This window comes from Bos grunniens, chromosome 22 (assembly GCF_055505025.1).
Source record: "Bos grunniens cultivar Pamir isolate PY7600 chromosome 22, Bosgru_T2T1.0, whole genome shotgun sequence".
Lineage (NCBI taxonomy): Eukaryota > Metazoa > Chordata > Mammalia > Artiodactyla > Bovidae > Bos > Bos grunniens.
Window position 1 is genome coordinate 12,991,888 of NC_141186.1, and position 17,346 is coordinate 13,009,233.

Here is a 17,346-nt window from a genome sequence, read left to right on the forward strand (position 1 = left end):
TGGCCCAGCATTTTGCATGATGTAATCTGCATAGAAGTTAAATAAGCAGGGTGACAATATACAGCCTTGATGTACTCCTTTCCTACTCTGGAAGCAGTCTGTGGTTTAATGTCCAGTTTTAACTGTTGCTTCTTGACCTGCATACAGATTTCTCAGGAGGGAGGTAAGGTGGTCTGATATTCCTATTTCTTTCAGAATTTTCCACAGTTTGTTGTGATCCAGAGTCAAAGGCTTTGGCGTAGTCAATAAAGCAGAAATAGATGTTTTTCTGGAACTCTTGATTTTTCTATGATCCAGTGTATGTTGGCAATTTGATCTATGGTTCCTCTGCCTTTGCTAAATTGAGCTTGAACATCTGGAAGTTCTCAGTTCACATACTGTTGAAGCCTTGCTTGGAGAATTTTGAGCATTACTTTGCTAGTGTGTGGGATGAGTGCAATCGTGTGGTAGTTTGAACATTCTTCGGCATTGCCTTTCTTTGGGACTTGTATGAAAACTGACCTTTTCCAGTCCTGTGACCACTGCTGAGTTTTCCAAATTTGCTGGCATATTGAGTGCAGCACTTTAACAGCATCACCTTTTAGGATTTGAAATAGCTCAACTGGAATTCCATCACCTCCACTAGCTTTGTTCATAGTGATGCTTCCTAAGGCCCACTTGACTTTGCACTCCAGGATGTCTGGCTCTAGGTGAGTGATCACACCATCATGGTTATCTGGGTCATTAAGATCTTTTCTGTATAGTTCTTCTGTGTATTTTTGCCACCTCTTCTTAATATCTTCTGCTTCTGTTAGGTCCATACCATTTCTATTATACCCATCTTTGCATGAAATGTTCCTTTGGTTTCTCTAATTTTCTTGAAGAGATCTCTAGTTTTTCCCAATCTATTGTTTTCCTCTTTCTCTTTATGTTGATCACTGAGGAAGGCTTTCTTATCTCTCCTTGCTATTCTTTGGAACTCTGCATTCAGATGCTTATATCTTTCCTTTTCTCCTTTGCCTTTAGGTTCTCTTCTTTTCTCAGCTATTTGTAATACCTCCTCAGATAACCATTTTGCCTTTTTGCATTTCTTTTTCTTGGGGATGGTCTTGATCACTGCTTCCTGTACAATGTCATGAACCTCCATCCATTCTTCTTCAGGCACTCTGTCTATCAGATCTAATCCCTTGAATCTATTTGTCACTTCTGCTGTATAATTGTAAGGGATTTGATTTGTGTCATACCTGAATGGTCTAGTGGTTTTCCCTACTGTCTTCAGTTTAAGTCTGAATTTGGCAATAAGGTGTTCATGATCTGAGCCAGTCAGCTCCTGGTCTCGTTTTTGCTGACTCTATAGAGATTCTCCATCTTTGGCTGCAAAGAATATAAAGGATCTGATTTTGATAGTGACCACCTGGTGATGTCCACGTGTAGAGTGATTATATTAAATATTAAATGTCTCTAAATTTTACAGTTTAAAATCATGACTATTATAGTATATGAATTATGTTGTTGTTGTTTAGTTCTAAGTCATGCCTGACTCTTTGTAACCTGCCAGGCTCTTCTGTCCATGTGATTTCCCAGGCAAGAATACTGGAATGGGTTGCCATGCCCACCTCCAGAGGATCTTTGCAACCCGGGGATTGAACGCAGGTCTTCTGCATTGCAGGCAGATCCTTTATTACTGAGCCACCATATCCCAATAAAAACAATAATAGTTTTTTTTTTCTTTTTGGTTAAAAGTGATAGGTTGACTATACAAGCTTATTTATCTACTTTTATCCAAAAATTTTTACTAAAATTATAGTACAATATTTTTTAAAAGGTAAAGAATGATTTTTTAAACTCTCACAGGGGCAGTAGAGAATTTTTAAAAAGGTTTTAACCCATTAAACAAAAGATGGGTAATTATAACACAATTTGGGGAAGTAGAAATGAGTGGAGGGCGGTAACTGGCTTGGCTGTCCGAGAAGTTCCATCGTAAGAGCTGGCAGGGGCCACGCCAGAAAAAAGCATGTCACAATCATGTGTCGAAACACCACTCATCTCCAGGCTTGGGTGGCAGGCAGAGCAGAAAGTGTGGCAAGGTGTGGGGAAGGTGCACATTCTGAACAGATTTCCAGGTTTACTGCACTGACCTGCCCTGGTTCTGGGAAGTTTATTACGGAGAAATTTCCAGATTCAGAAGCTGGGCAGAGCAGGGTGATGGGCAGGGCTTAAAAAGGGAACATCTACATAACTCATGTGGGCCCCTTGCCCACCCTGATCACAGAATATCAGTGGTAAGATACTCCAACTCCCCCACCTTCCCTACCCTGCTAGACTGGAAGATAGATTGCTCTTTGCTGAAGAGACGGAATGACCAAATGGGAAAACCTTCCAGCTACTTGGATTCTGAGGTCTGCCCATGCGAAGGCCAGCCTGTCTGCCCATTCCACCGCTTGTCAACAAGCCCTGGGCTTGTACTTAGAGTCGGAGTCCTGTGACCATCCCAGTGCTCAGAGCCCATGCTCTCAACCACCTCACTCTACCTAGCCCTCAAACACATCCCCTGCAGCACTGGCAGAGCCCTGGCCTCATAGCAGGAGTCAGTCAGCATACATTCATAACTCCTTACTCAGAGACACATGTTTAACTAGCCATGAGGTTAGTGCACAATGAGATTTCTTTGGATGTCTGTAGTCCAATAGGTTGCCTTTTCAAGGTTCCCTGGGTGATTCTTTTTTGCATACAACAGACAAGAGCCTAAAAGGAAACTCGACAGCAGTGTTGGCCTTTATATCTCACCAACAGGAGCTCTGGGAATTTACGAGGCAAGGCTGCTGTTGGTTGGATTAGTTTCAGAAGTGATCTTTCCTCTTTCAAATCATTTGTGTATTGCTCTATGTACATAAAAGGAACTTTTGCAGAAGCACAGGCTTATAGGAACCATGAAATTTAACAGAGGAACAGAGCTATAGGACTCAATGGTATGACCCACGAGTTACCGGACAATGATAAGAAAATGCAAATGTCTAAGACTGAAGTCGATATTACCATGTTAGTTGCATGAGATTAGTTACAGAAATCAGGTACCAAAAGAGATGATCTTTTTCAAAAGTCTGCATAAATTTGAATGCAACAGGTAATGTCACAGAATCTTCCAAATCCAAGCTCAGTTGTGACTAGACCAAGGTGCTCTTGTTTAGTGTATGAGGGCATGTGTGTGAATGTTATCTTGGGCATGTGTGGGGAGGTGTGTTAGGGAGGGCAACATGTATGTGTATTTAATCTGCATAGAGTACAGAAACAGAAGCCTAAAAATAGACATGTACCAGCGTGACTCCAACGCCTTTTGTGGTGGGTGGGTTTGGCTTGTGGTGTGTGGTGTGTGTATAGCACGATGGGGTGACATGCTCGCTGAGGTGGGGTGGCGCAATGGAAGGGTGTGTGGTGTGGTTGGACCTGGTGTGTGGTTTGATGGGGTACAGTTGGTGTGGAGGGAGCCTTAGTGAGGAGTTTGGCAGGGGGTGTTGATGACATGGGAGGTGGAAGACCAGAGTTGGTGCGTGCATGGGGATAGCATGTAGTACGGTGTGTGTGTGTGAGGCAGTGATGCGGTTGTGGCTTAGCCCAGCTTTTGTTTAGATTTTCTTTTGCCCTTTGTTTTGCTCTTTGTTTTTGTCTTTGTTAGGCCTTTGTTTTGCCTTTGTTTCCTTCTTTGTTTAAACTTGCTTTGGCTTTTGTTTGGTCCTTCTTTAGCCTTTTGTTTAAACTTTGTGTGGCCTTTTTGTAGTCTTTGTGTAGCTTTTGTTTTTAAGTGGATCTTGGCTGAGAACCCATCAAAAACACCTTGTGTAATGAAAACCCGGATATATAATCTGCCCCTATATATTCTGCATGCACTGAGGGGCCCCCACCCCACCCCGGGACCTGGTGCAGACGTGGAGCCTGTCTCAAACAGCTGCTGCTTGAAGGTAAGGGGTTCCACGGGTTTTCCTCTTGCTGCGTGTTGTGCTTCACTTTTGGCGGCGAGCGCGCATTTCTGTATGGGTCAATTTCACTCTATCCGAAGGGAAACGGGGTAATAGCAGTCAAGGTCGGGAGGACACAGAAGAAAGGAGGAAATAAGCACAGAGGACCCCAAGGGGATTCTGCTGTGGGCCGTGGGCCTTCCTGGAAGGTTCTGGCTAGTGTTTGGGATTGTCTGAGACTCGACAGAGTCTCCAAACCTCAACCCAGGCTCTCCGGGGTGTAAAGTCCCATGTTACCGGGGCTAGATCAATAGCATTCTTTGGCTTCTTTTTCCCCAGTTCTTTTATTGCTTGTCATAATTTGAAAATGAGTTTCTCTTCTTATTTAGGATCAGCCTCTTTCCTCATACAGCTGGGTTTACGTGTGGGGAATACTTGTGGAACAACAAAGCCCACATCTTGTTAGAATTTTGCTCCCTGTAGACTAGCAACTTTCAATGAAAAGATGCTAATGCTTTGTCTCGTACAGAATCTCCTAAAAATAACCATTTTCAGTGTTGTGTTTGATAGAAAAAGGAATGAAAAGATTATGTGTGTCAGAGGAATAAAACTATTGAACTTGGCTAGCATACTAGGAGGAAAATGGGGGAAAGAATTTTGAATGTTCTGTGAGTAAAACAGGGAGGCAGAGAACAGACTGCCACCAGATAGGCAGCTATGCCATTCTGTGTTCATTTAGAAAAACAGGAGAATGCCTTGGTGGGTGGATTTTAAGAATTGTTTCAGATTTACAAAAAAAAAAAAACTGCCAACAGTAGGAAAATTTCAGATGTACTTCCATCACTTGAATGTTGACACTGTATCATATTTGCTTTACCACTCTCTCTCTGTATATGCACTTATATATTTTTTCTAAGCCTTTTGAGATTAAATTACAGATGTGATCCAAATCAGAAAATGACCCTGAGGAAATGCTCTCATCTAATCAACAGACATCTAGATTTCACCAACCATCCTTGGAGTGGACCGAGGATCAGCCATCACCTTTAGTTAACGTGTTTCTTTAATCTCCCTTAATCTGGAAGGGTCCTCAGACAGTTATTCTCTCATGATCTCTACAGTTCTGAAGAGCACACTGGCCTGTTATTTTGTTAAATGTCCTCAATTTGGATTTGGTCTGATGTCTTCTCATGATTAGGTCATAACTAGGCAGTTTTGTAGGGATAGGCTTGTATTTTAGCTCATACATATCCAAATTCATACTTGAATTGTACACACTTTTAATTCGAAGTCTTATTCATCTAGGATGAATCTCATTCACCCAGGATTTTAAATGAGTACCTAAAATATTACAAGAAAATACAAAAAACTAAAAATCCAGAGCTTTTATATGCAATTCTCAAGTATTCAATCAAAGTATGTAAGTGCTGTCCTTGAATTATAAATGGTAATTACAATGATATGTACAGGAACTTGCTAGGCATGTAGTGAAGTATTTATCGAGTTTCTTTTGTGTGTGTTGGATTCATGCCTACTGCTCTGAGTATTCATTTCACCAATATGACCCTTCTTTTCTAAGCAAAATCATCTGCTGAAAACAGAGTTCAATAAAGTATTGTCCTGAGGAGCAAGTCCAGGTTCACTGGCCTTTAGCATGTTGACATGGTGTCTGGTAGAGGAAGAACTTTCATCTTGTATATAAGTAGGAAAACTTTTGTTTGTAAGTATTTGGCAATTACCATTCCAGAATTTCCCATCAAACATCCTTTGTTTGGGAAGTATTACCAAACTGGATTCTTTAGATATGCAGATAAAAATCATCCTTTTTTTTTTTCCCAGAGAAAACTTTGAAGTCATCATAAATCTGAGTATGGGGCAATTGATTAACTTGATTACAATCTCTTTGGTCAAGTGAATATATTATGGCTTTAACAGAACTGTTCCCTGGATTAGGTAGATACTTTCAAGTTTGGGGTTCTGCTTGTGGTGTTATTTAATGTTGAGGAACTAAGCTTTGGAGAAAATGTATATTACCGATTTACCTATTAGGGCCCTTTATCTGGGCCACCAAAGTCACCCTGGAGTTTGAGGAAGTATTTCGACTTAAAGGATTATGTGTTTCCATGGTGAACATTTTCCTGTATCTTCCAATCCTGTAAATTTATTGTGGGCTGAACACTGTAGTAGCATGATATTAGGTGGCAGAGGTTCTGGATTAAGCTAAATTACTGGAGGATCACCTTGGTCCTGTCCAGGTTTGGTTTTAGGCCTTGTTAGGGCTTGTTTATCTTTGCCCTTTCTCCTAGGCATGCTCCCCTGCCCTAGGGTGAGATCTTTCTGGGCTTCAACTGAAAGTCTAGGGTGTTCACCAGGGTCTTGCAATTGCCCCAGTAATGTGCAAGCCCTGATGTTTCTATGTAGTTATCAACCTCTTTGTAACTGTTGGTTTCTTCCCCCTGGGCTTCCCACAGTTTCACCCTGCAAACGCACAACTTTGGAACTGGCCAAGGATCTGAGAAAAGTTATTGTATCTTCTTAGCAGGTCCCTACTATCTGTTGCTTGCATCTCAAACCCCTTCTGGGTCCCTGCAGTCTTAGCGACCCCTGGCTCTGATCTCTGACTCTTCTTCTCCACGCTCAGGCTCTTTTCCCCTGTAGGACAGTTTGAAAACTATCTTTAGGCAGAAAACCAGGGGAAATCTTCTCTTGCTTCCTTTCTCTCAAGGATCAAAGCCCTGCAATATTTGCTCCCCAGTGCCTGCAAACAATTCTTTTGCATGTTTTGTTCAGCTTTTGTGGTTGTGTAAGTTCAATACTTACAGTGAGAGTGTAAGTTCAATACTTGTTAGTAGATCATGATTAATTTTTTAAGTAAGAAAACTTGTAGAGTCATATGATTTCAATTATTCTGTCAAGTAGTTGGGAGGAGAGGAACATTCTAGTGATCTTCATCTGATCTGACAGAAAAATCTTACAAAGATTTATACAGTTAGACAGAAGTTGCCAATTACATCATTATCACTAGAAAAAGTATCAACTAAGACAACCAGTTAGAATTACAGATTTTTTTTCTGGAGGTTTTTTTGTGTGTGTGTGTCTAGAATCTTCACAATTTTATAAGACCCCTTTGAACATTTCCAAGATCCGAGATGTATTAAGAACAGGACAAATGACATGAATAGTCACAAAGATCTCTGTAGTACAATGAGAAAACTACATTGATATTTTCTAGAAGTTCTCAATTTGCTACCTTGTCAAAGGATATTTCATTGAGTTTACAATGCAAAAACCACGTCTCTTTCCAGAGCTGTAAGGGAGGAGGACATTCCTTCAAATCTTTTCTTGGGGTGCTTTACTTAATTATGAAGATTTGCATTTTTAGAGCAGGACTCTGGAATTTTATTAGCATTATAAGCAAAAATCAGGTTTGTAGAGCTCAGATTTATTAAGAGAAATGACTATTTTTTACCTAGTGATGGTGAAGTAACTGGATATATGTCATTTTTCCTCTATGATGATAAGGTGGACTTTAAAAAGTTTGCATGTAATTTTGTCATTATACCCCCTCCTAGCCAGCCCATCCTCCATCTGACAGACAGTATCTAGATGAAATACCATGATCCTTCCTAGGGCTGTGTGTGTGAAGGTCTGTGATTAAGACACTTGAGTTAACTACAACTTCAGTCATCAAAACACTAAATTAACCAGAATACATTCTACTGCTTCATTTTTTAGGGAAAAAAGAAGCAAATGATACCAAGAGAAGCCCACAACAGAGATCTATTCACCAGATGTGCACGGATGAAAATACAGGTACAAATGAATCTCCTACTCTCTTTTGGATCAGCAACTAAATTATGGTATAATGATTACTAGTATTCAGAATGTCAAAGTGGAATGTAGAATCAGCGACAGATGGAGCAATCAAACTTTCAGTAAGAGTTACGCACTTTAGAAAATGATCCCAGGTGTCTTACAGTATTCTAGGCTGGGGGAATAGAGGCATGATACACTTCCCCGTATCAGGCAGAGGCACTGCGACCCACACCACCACTTGTTCACGTCTGACAAACCCACATACCACAGAGCACAGTGAAGTTCATCCCCTACAGCCTTGGACTCTCCTCAGGAGCTTCTGTCCATCTCATTGTCTTAACTGAATCCAGCCAGTCTTCTGAGAACAATGCCTCGTCTGTCAGCCTGTCGAGTGAGGACCATTTTACACTCCGAGAAGCTCCAGATTTGAGAGCGAGGCAGCATCCTCCCCATGCCACATTCAGACCGCGGCTCCTTCACTCCCTCATCATTTCTCCGTAACCTGAAGCTGTGCTGCATCCCCTGCATCAGTCTTCATCTGACTTCCCGGTCACTCCTTGTCATTCACTGATAGTTTTGTTACCAGATTCCGTGCTCCCCCACTCCCTCTCCGTTTCAGTTGCACCCACCTAGACGACGTTAGTGTCTGTGTGAATAAACTCTTCACCACTCCAGGGAATTATGCGCTCTGCCGCATCCATCCGCTGCCATGCTGGAACTTAGCAATACTCGAAACTCTCCTCTCTGAATCAAATCGCGCAAACATCTAGCTAGCACCTGATTCACAACCTTCCTTTCTTTCAACTTTGTTAAGTGCCCCACTACAACCATTCTTTCACCAGGTGCTTCGGATTGACTTGCCCCTTCATCTCCCCATCCATCTATGAATCCATTTACTTATCCCTTCATCAATGCATTCACCCATCCATTCAACAATCACTCCTTTCGGCCTTTCTTTCTATTATGAATAGACTCTAGGGTTTATCACTTCAATTCTTCTGCACATTCTCTAGCAAACCCCAACCCTGGATGTACCTATGCGTCTTCTCTGTGTCTCCACCCGGGCTGCTGCGAACATTTGGAGAAAAACACCAGGAGGCTTGGTATCACTGCAAATTAATGGTCAGTGACCTCGACTGGGCCACCAGTGTAACTTGTCTCAACCACTCCGTGGAGATGGTTCCTGTTAAATTCACCAAATATCTCCCTATCCCTTAAGCGAATGTACTCTTTTTGGTTTTCTATCTCACCACATCTCAGAATCACTCTGCATACAGCTCTGACCACTCCCTCTGTTTAAACGCTCCTGCCCCTGGCTCCCAGCGTGCCGCATGCTCTGGGTTCCCTCCTTCCTCTCTGATTCTTCTCTTCTTCCTTGGTCAATCACTTTGCCCCTCCACCTGACCTGCAAGTGTGGGAGTGCCCCGGCACACGGCCATGCTCCCCTCTCAGGCCACGATCTGCCACCTGGGCAAGTCTATTTATCCCATGGCTTTAGTCACCATGCACTCTAGCAACTTTCAAACTCCATCTCCTGCCCAGATTTCTCTGAACTCTCCACTTGATGTTGCCATCTAGATGCCCCTCAAACACTTCAACGTGAATGCATCTAGAGCTGAACTCATGATGTAGCCTCTCCTCTCAAAACTTCTCCTCCAGTAGGGGCTCCTACCACTGACCTAGCCGCTCAAACTATATACCTCGGAGTCACCCTCGACAGCTCTTGCTTCTCTTGGAAGAGGTGAATGAATTCAATACAATGTGGTAAATACAAATTGCAAAAGGGAACAAAGATAAGTGGCATTTCATCGAGCTGAGGAAGTCCACAAGTATCACCGCTGTTGGCTGACTCAGATGGTGACCTTGGACACAAAATTTGGGAAAAGGTGTGGTTGACAATCGGCTTATCTCTAGCCTGGTTTCTTGGTCTCCCTGAGACTGATGCCCTTTGAAAACCCAAGGCAGAACCCAAAGCATGTTAAACATTCTGAGTGGGGCGATAAATCCATCAGTCAGCTAATTTAGGTTCTCTTCTTCAGCACCTCCACCACCCGACTATGACCATAGGCCAAATCAACATTTGGGGTTTTAAATACAACAGTGCAAATCTGGAAGATTGGTTTCCTTCTCCATCATTCTGGAAGGAATTACGAGAGAGAGGATTTGTGTTACCTATGTTTGTGTGCATTCAGAACCCCATCATTTTCACAGAGAAAGAGAAACATCTTTATTTTTTATATCACAAACACTGGATTAAGAAAGACAAACAATTTTTCACATCTTGAAAAAATGAAATAATAATAATATAACTATTTTATGTTAAGGCCTTATTTCTTAAAATAGCCTTGCTGGGAATCTGACAAAAGCAGCTTGAGTCCTACATGATATCCCAGGGGTCACTCCTGACTTGATCCCAGTTAATACTCATTATTTGAGCAGAAGCAGTGGCAGAATCCTGAGGATTCAGACGGAAACCTTTCCCTCACAGAGTCCAAGCGGAGGTTCAGACACACAGCCACACTATTGTAACAGTGTGATGTGCTCACCAACAGAAGTACGTACACATTATCTCCCAGAGGAGAGAGGATCCTTTGCTGGGCTGGGACCTTAGCTGGGTTACTTGGTTCTTTTCAACTTTCCTACCGTACTTGTTGACAATAGGTCTCGTGCTTGTTATTTAGCCTTAGATGGAGTTTACCACCCACTTTGGGCTGCATTCCCAAGCAACCCGACTCGGGGAAGACCCATACTGGCCTCACACAGTCCACGGGCTGGGCCTCGATCAGAAGGCACTGACACGTTGGAAATGTACCCAGTGGTGCCAGGTCGCCAGCCGGGGGGTGGTCTCCTGCCGACCCCACCCCCGCCCCCGCCCCCGCCAGCCCACCCCAACCAAGCAACCGCGCGGGTTGTCTAGAGTGAATGGCAGTTTACTACACAGCCACCATGGGGAAAACGCATTCCAGGAAAAGGAAACAGGCACATCTTTTGATCACAGGATGATGTTTCTGACCTACAAAAGTGTGTGGGTTTGGGGAGGGGAGAGAAGGGAGAGAGGTGGACAGGGGCCAGATGATGAAGAGTCTTATGTGCCATATTAACTAAGAAGCAAGGACTTTGCTCTGTAACTGGGAAGAGTCTCTGTGGTTTTGAGTAAGGGAATGGCTAAATGAGGAGACAGCCTTATGCTTTTGGTTCCTTCTCTTGGACTTGCTTGCCCTCTTCTATAGAAAAGCATGAGATTACTCATTCACATTCAATTCCAGTGTAAATTCACAGGATTAAAACAATGCACTCTGTAATTTCAGATGTTAAAAAAATGAACATTGTGTTACTAAAATAACTTTCAGAAACTTAATGCATTTCTTACATGTTTATTTAGCTCCACTATAATAAGGAAGGTTTTGACTCCTAAAACATTTGCTAAACATATAATCTTTTAAAAACTTTTTATCTTATATTGGGATATAGCCCATTAACAGTGCTGCCACAGTTTCAGTTGCACAGCAGAGCCACTCAGCCATACATACACATGTAGCCCTTCTCCCTCAGACTGCTAAATGTATCTTTGTGCTAAGGATGCCAACCCATGCCCCTCCCCATGCTCTGATTGACTGCGTTTCCCCCTTCCTTCCACAGCATCATCCTCCAATCCCATTTTTGGGCCAATCACAAGGGGTGTGAATTGACATTCCCTTGGGTTGGTATCCTAGCTGGGATTGGGCAGACTTTGTTCAATCAGAAAGGGCTTTTGCATGAATCTGTGAGATAGTTGTCCGTGGGCAGTGTGGTCCTGAGGGCCACTTTAATTTGTCTTTATCACTTGGAAATAAAGTAAAGCAGTGAGGGCTTCGTCTTCCAAAATTAGTCACCAACTTCAAGACATCAGCATCCTCTTATTACTGTGATGTTTTCAAGCCTCAGCAGCTCTGCAAATCAGTGTTGGATTTTGGCAGGATGTTGCTCTTTGTGGAAAAGCACTCTGATTCAAAAGAAATATCTGTATGAAAAGTTTCCATTACTGGGGCACTGGTTTCCCAACAAGAATCTACTATTCAACATTCACTGTACTAATTAGTAAACATTTTGGTTGCTAAGGCAACAAATGAATAGGCAAGGACAAATGGATACAGCCATCCTTAGAAACAGCCTTTAGTAGTTACAAGCAAAGTTCTTTTCCCTCGTTGTGTTTTTGCTGCTGTGGACAAACACGGAAGGCACTGTCTTTTACTATGTAAAGCTGCTCTCAGAGGCAAGCATTAGCCCCTGACCTGAGAATTCGCAAGGTTTAAGAAACATTCAAGATCTCTAAGGGAGGTGGTGAACGTGGAATGAATTTGCTGCTCAGCGATAATGGTTTTCACAGCAGAGGATTTGAGGCTGGGCAGGCTGCAGAAGGCTGTGGGAAGGCTCGGTGAAAGAAGCCCAGGCCTGCAGTGGAACTTTCAAAGTCGCAGCTTTTATCCTGGAAACAGCTCCTGGGCAAAGCACCCAGGTGCGTTCCTCTCCTGAAGGAAGCCTGGGCTCTGGCAGCCTGGGACAGTGCCTTGACCACAGAAGGTGCCAGCCCCTGTGCCCCTCCCATGCTCTGACTGACTGCCTTTCCCCCTTCCTTCCACAGCGTCATCCTCCAATCCCATTTTTGGGCCAATCACAAGGGTGTGAATTGACATCCCCTTGCTGTTACTGTCTCTTTCCTAGAGTCCTTTAGAGTTAAACATATTTGTATATGATTATTGGCTTTTAAAGAATCTTCTCTTTCTATTATTTGGCTGTTAAAAAAATTGTAGGTTGTTTTTTCTTAAATATTCTGATTATTAAAACTACATTTTTATGTGTTTGTATATTTTCTTCTCTACTGGCATAGGGTTTTAAACTTGTAACTGCACGGTATGTTTTATTCTATAAAAATCATAATCTTTGACTTGCTTCCCTCCTCTTCACATCTGCTGTATTAGAAACTGTATGCTGTGAAGATTAGAAATAGAAATTAGTCTACTTTGCTTGGGATCTTAGGGCTCCTGTGTTCTAGTTCTGTGTCCTCCAGTGGGTTATTTGGCTTCTCTGTACCTTGGCTTGCTCATTTGCCAAGTGAGGCTATTGTGAGGTCATGAGGATTAAGTGAGTTAAACACATAAAGCCCTTTTAAATAGTACCTGGCTTCCATCACACGTGTTTGCTATCATTTTTCTTGTTGGGATCTTTTGTCTCCCTTTTGAATAGTTTAAAAAATGCCGCCTCTGTCATGAACCACGCTTCTATACATATGTGAGTCTGTTTCCAGGCGCTCTGTTCTGTACCGCTGATCTGTTGGTCTATTCCCAAACCACTACTCTACTGTTTTAATTAGTATATTTCATGACTAGTGCTAATGCTTGGTAGGGCAAGACCCTGTTCTCATTCAAAATTGTCTGGGCTCATAAGAATCATAAAATCATCTTACTAATTCCATGAAAATCTGCTTTTTATTGGAATTGCATTAAGTTTATACATGTATTAGGAGATCTTCAGCATACTTACTTCTATTGTAGCCTTGCAGATTCCTTCATGGAAGTCTTGCATTTCTTCTATCAGATATACATCTACCAGTAGGTGTCCTGTGGTTTTGTACTCAGTGTGAATGGCTCCTCTTAGTTTACATTTTCACACTGGCTCTTCCTGACCTAGAGAAATGATTTTGATTTTGGTGTATTCTCAGGTGGCTCAGTGGTAAAGAATCCTCCCACCAAGCAGGAGATGCAGGTTTGATCCCTGGGTCAGGAAGATGCCCTGGGGAAAGAAATGGCCACCCACTCCAGTAGTCTTGCCTGGAGAACCCCATGGACAGAGGTGCCTGGTGGACTACAGTCCATAGTGGTCACAAAGGGTTGCACACGACTCAGCACGACGGAACAGCAGCAGCTGCATATAGATCTTGGGTCCAGAAATCTCGCTGGACTTTAAGTTCTAACAATCTGTGGAGTCTCACAGTTTTTTATTTCGAATTTGTACTAGTTAGGATTTCAGGTGCCATGTTGAATGGTAGTGTTGACAGCACCCTCCTTGGGGTGTCTGATTTGTATGAGAGTGTTTCTAAGATTTTACCAGCAGTAAGCTGTTACTGTGGATATTTTAGTAGCTAGCCCATTATTATAATGTTAAGGACTTCCTGTTCCTTTTCCACTAAGGATATTTATCAAGAATGGATACTGAATTTTTTCCCCACAAGGATTTACACATTTTAATTTCTGCTTTACTTCTAGGTATCTGAAGATTCTTGTTGCTATTGTGAATGAAACGTTTTCCAGTTTATCTCCCCTTTCTTATATTCCCTTTCTCCCAGGGTGTTCTGTGTTCCATTGGCTATAAATCTCATCCAGCATCAAATACTCTTAAATTTATTTCTCATCCTTTCTCTGTCTCTCAAGATCTGACCCATGTAGCCAAATCACTCTCTTTGGTAGTTGCTTGGAGACTTCGTAAGTTCTTCCAACTTAACATGCCTCAGACGAAATTTTTGACTATTCCCTTTTCTCATCCCTAAACCTTAGCTAAATGATTCATCACCTAACTTAATATGTCTTGGAGAAATCCTGTTTGTCCTTCCTCCCTGCCTGTTTTCAGTCTATCTGCATGTCCTGTTCATTGCTGGGCTTCCTTTCCTGCTCAGTCTCTACGCCTACCTTTAGCAATTTTGAGGAGTTGAGAGGATGCCTAGACCAGGTTAGGAGGCTGCTGAGTCGGGGTCCTGATGGCCAGTGGCTTTGGTGGGTCAAGTAGCCAGCAGCAACTTGTCATTCGTGGCAAGGGGCTAGGTGAGGCCACGCAAGGCACCTATGACAGAGCCCAGGAGGGCGGACACCACAAGGACCAGCCTCGCCTTCCCTCATTGCCCCAAGGACTCTCAGCTTCTCCATACTCTTGTCTACCTTCAGAAGGAATGGAGGGAGGCAAGGAATAGTCCTGATAAGGAGCTGAACTTTGACTACTTGTTAGCAAGAGACAATTCATGCCGGAAATAATCGAGGCGGTATGCGTTCAGAGGTTCTCATTCCCTCTCCCCTATCCTTTCTTGTAGTATTGTATTACTTGTACAAATACGGAGCAATGAAAAAGTCATATATATATATATATACATAGGTACAACTGAGCTTACTTTTAATACATCTGAAACTTACTGCTTTATTAACTTAAATTACCAAGTATATATTAACCTTTCTTCTCCTTAATCCACGTAACATATTAAGGGGTCTTAGGACTGATCATTTTCCTCCTTTAGAGTTTTGATATCTGAAGCCAGAATATTGTTCTCTCAGAGGGCTCAGGCCCTGGGTAGTCAGGGTGAAGGCTGCCTCCTGTCCTTCCCACGCTGAGTTCTCTAATCACAAGACAAGGGCAGGCTCTTGCTCACGGTGCTGAGGGATCTGATTGACAAGAATTGGAGACGTGTACTGTAACCTGCACGCCCCGTTCACTCGGTAGTGTCTGTGCCCGTTTCCATGTCTGACTTCCTGTGATCCCATGGACATTTAGCGTGGCAACTTACTGCTTGCACTGTCTTTCCAGAGGACCACCCACAGCTGAGGGCCACATACTGCTTTTATTAAAATTACCCACACCCCAACTGCCTTTTAAAAAAGATGTTAGGAATGGATGAACAGAAGGAAGAAAATCCATTTTATGTTTGTGATTCTCATTTTCACCTGCAGTGTCTCAGGGAATAGTGAAAGTATGTTTAAAAATCCCCAGGACACTGGTGGGAACACGGATATGCGAGTGCCATCTCTGCGTGCTAAGTCACTTCAGTCCTGTCCAACTCTGCGGCCCCATGGACTGTAACCCACTAGGCCTCTCTGTCCATGGGATTAAAAAAAAGGCGTAATATGCTCACAATTGGTGAGAATAGCCATCATTAAAAACCACATATAATAAATGCTGGAGAGCATGTGGAGAAAAGGAAACCCTCTTACTCTGTTAGTGGGAATGTAGCACGGCGGAGCCACTATGGAAAACAGCATGGAGCCTCCTCAGAAAACTAAAAATAGAATAACTGCATGATCCAGCGATCCCACTCTTAGGCATCAGTCAGTTCAGTTCAGTCGCTTACTCGTGTCAAACTCTTTACGACCCCATGGACTGCAGCATGCCAGGCTTCCCTGTCCATCACCAAGTCCCGGAGTTTACTCAAACTCATGTCCATTGAGTCAGTGATGCCATCTAACCATATCATTCTCTGTCGTCCCCTTCTCTTCCCGCCTTCAATCTTTCCCAGCATCAGAGTCTTTTCCAATGAGTCAGTTCTTCGCATCAGGTGGCCAAAGTATTGGAGTTTCAGCTTCAGCATCAGTCCTTTCGATGAATATGCAGGACTGATTTCCTTTAGGACTGACTGCTTGGATATTCTTGCAGTCCAAGGGACTCTCAAGAGTCTTCTCTAACACCACAGTTCAAAAGCATCAATTCTTCAGCGCTCAGCCAAAAATAGGCATATACCCAGACAAAACTATAATTCAAAAAGATACATGCATCCCAATGTTCACAGCAGCACCATTTACAATAGCCAGGACATGGAGAAAACCTAAATGTCCACCAACAGATGAATGGATAAAGAAGATTGGTACATATATACAATGGACTATCACTCAGCCATAAAAAATAATGAAATAATGCTATTTGCAGCAACACGGATGAACCTAGAGATTATCAAACTAAGCAAAGTAAGTCAGAAAGAGAAGACAAGTACCATGTGATCTTACTTCTATGTGGAATCTAGAATAGGACACAAATGAGCTTATCTATGAAACAGACATAGAGAACAGATTTGTGGTTGCCAAGGGGGAGAGGGGAGAGGGGAAGGAGGGTTGGGAGTTTGGGATTAGCAGATGCAAACTGTGGTATATAGCACAGATAAACAATAAGGCCCTGTTGTATCGTGTAGGAAGCTATATTCAACACCCTGTGATAAACCACAATGGAAAAGAATGTGAAAAAGAATATATAACTGAGTCACTTCACTGTACAGCATAAATTAACACAACTTTGTAAAGCAACTATACTTCAATAAAATTTTTTTAAAAAGAAAGAAAAGCAAAAGTGTAGTGGGTTCACAAAGTCTTTTATTTTTTCCTAAAGAGCCCAGTTCTATAACTTTCAAGATCAGTTGGAAAAGTCCCTTCCTGTGTTGCCTTTTTCACTAAGCAGACCTGCCGTCTGAATCAGAGCAGAGGTCCCCGAGGGACATGGGGACCACGAAAGAGCATCTGGGGACAGGCAGTGACAGTCTGAGGGCCCCTGCAGAAGCCGTGAGAGGTACCCTTTGTTCACGCTCTTGATATTCAGCATCTACGGAACACCTGCTCTGAATAAGGCACGGAACAAGGGCAGCCTTCCAGGTTCCAGATGCTCTCCTAGAGTTATGCACAACATTCAGGGCTGGCTTCCCTGGTGGCTCAGAGGGTAAAGCGTCTGCCCGCAATGCAGGAGATGCAGGTTTGTTCCCTGGGTGGGGAAGATCCCCTGGAGGAGGAAACAGCACCCCACTCCAGTACTCTTACCTGAAAAATCCCATGGACGGAGGAGCCTGGTGGGCTACAGTCCATGGGGTTGCAAAGAGTCGGAC

The 17,346-nt window shown here is 42.9% G+C and overlaps 1 protein-coding gene across 14 annotated transcripts in view; it reads left to right on the forward strand.

The window, feature by feature from the left end:
* The first annotated feature begins 3,876 nt into the window (after positions 1 to 3,876).
* MOBP (myelin associated oligodendrocyte basic protein) overlaps positions 3,877 to 17,346 on the forward strand; it is a 45,101-nt gene continuing 31,631 nt past the window's right edge. For all 14 annotated transcript variants that reach the window (XR_015150959.1, XR_015150958.1, XR_015150962.1 and 11 more), the window contains exons 1-2: positions 3,877 to 3,935; positions 7,668 to 7,745. The gene's annotated coding sequence lies outside the window, so the exon portion shown is untranslated. The remainder of the gene's footprint in view (positions 3,936 to 7,667; positions 7,746 to 17,346) is intronic.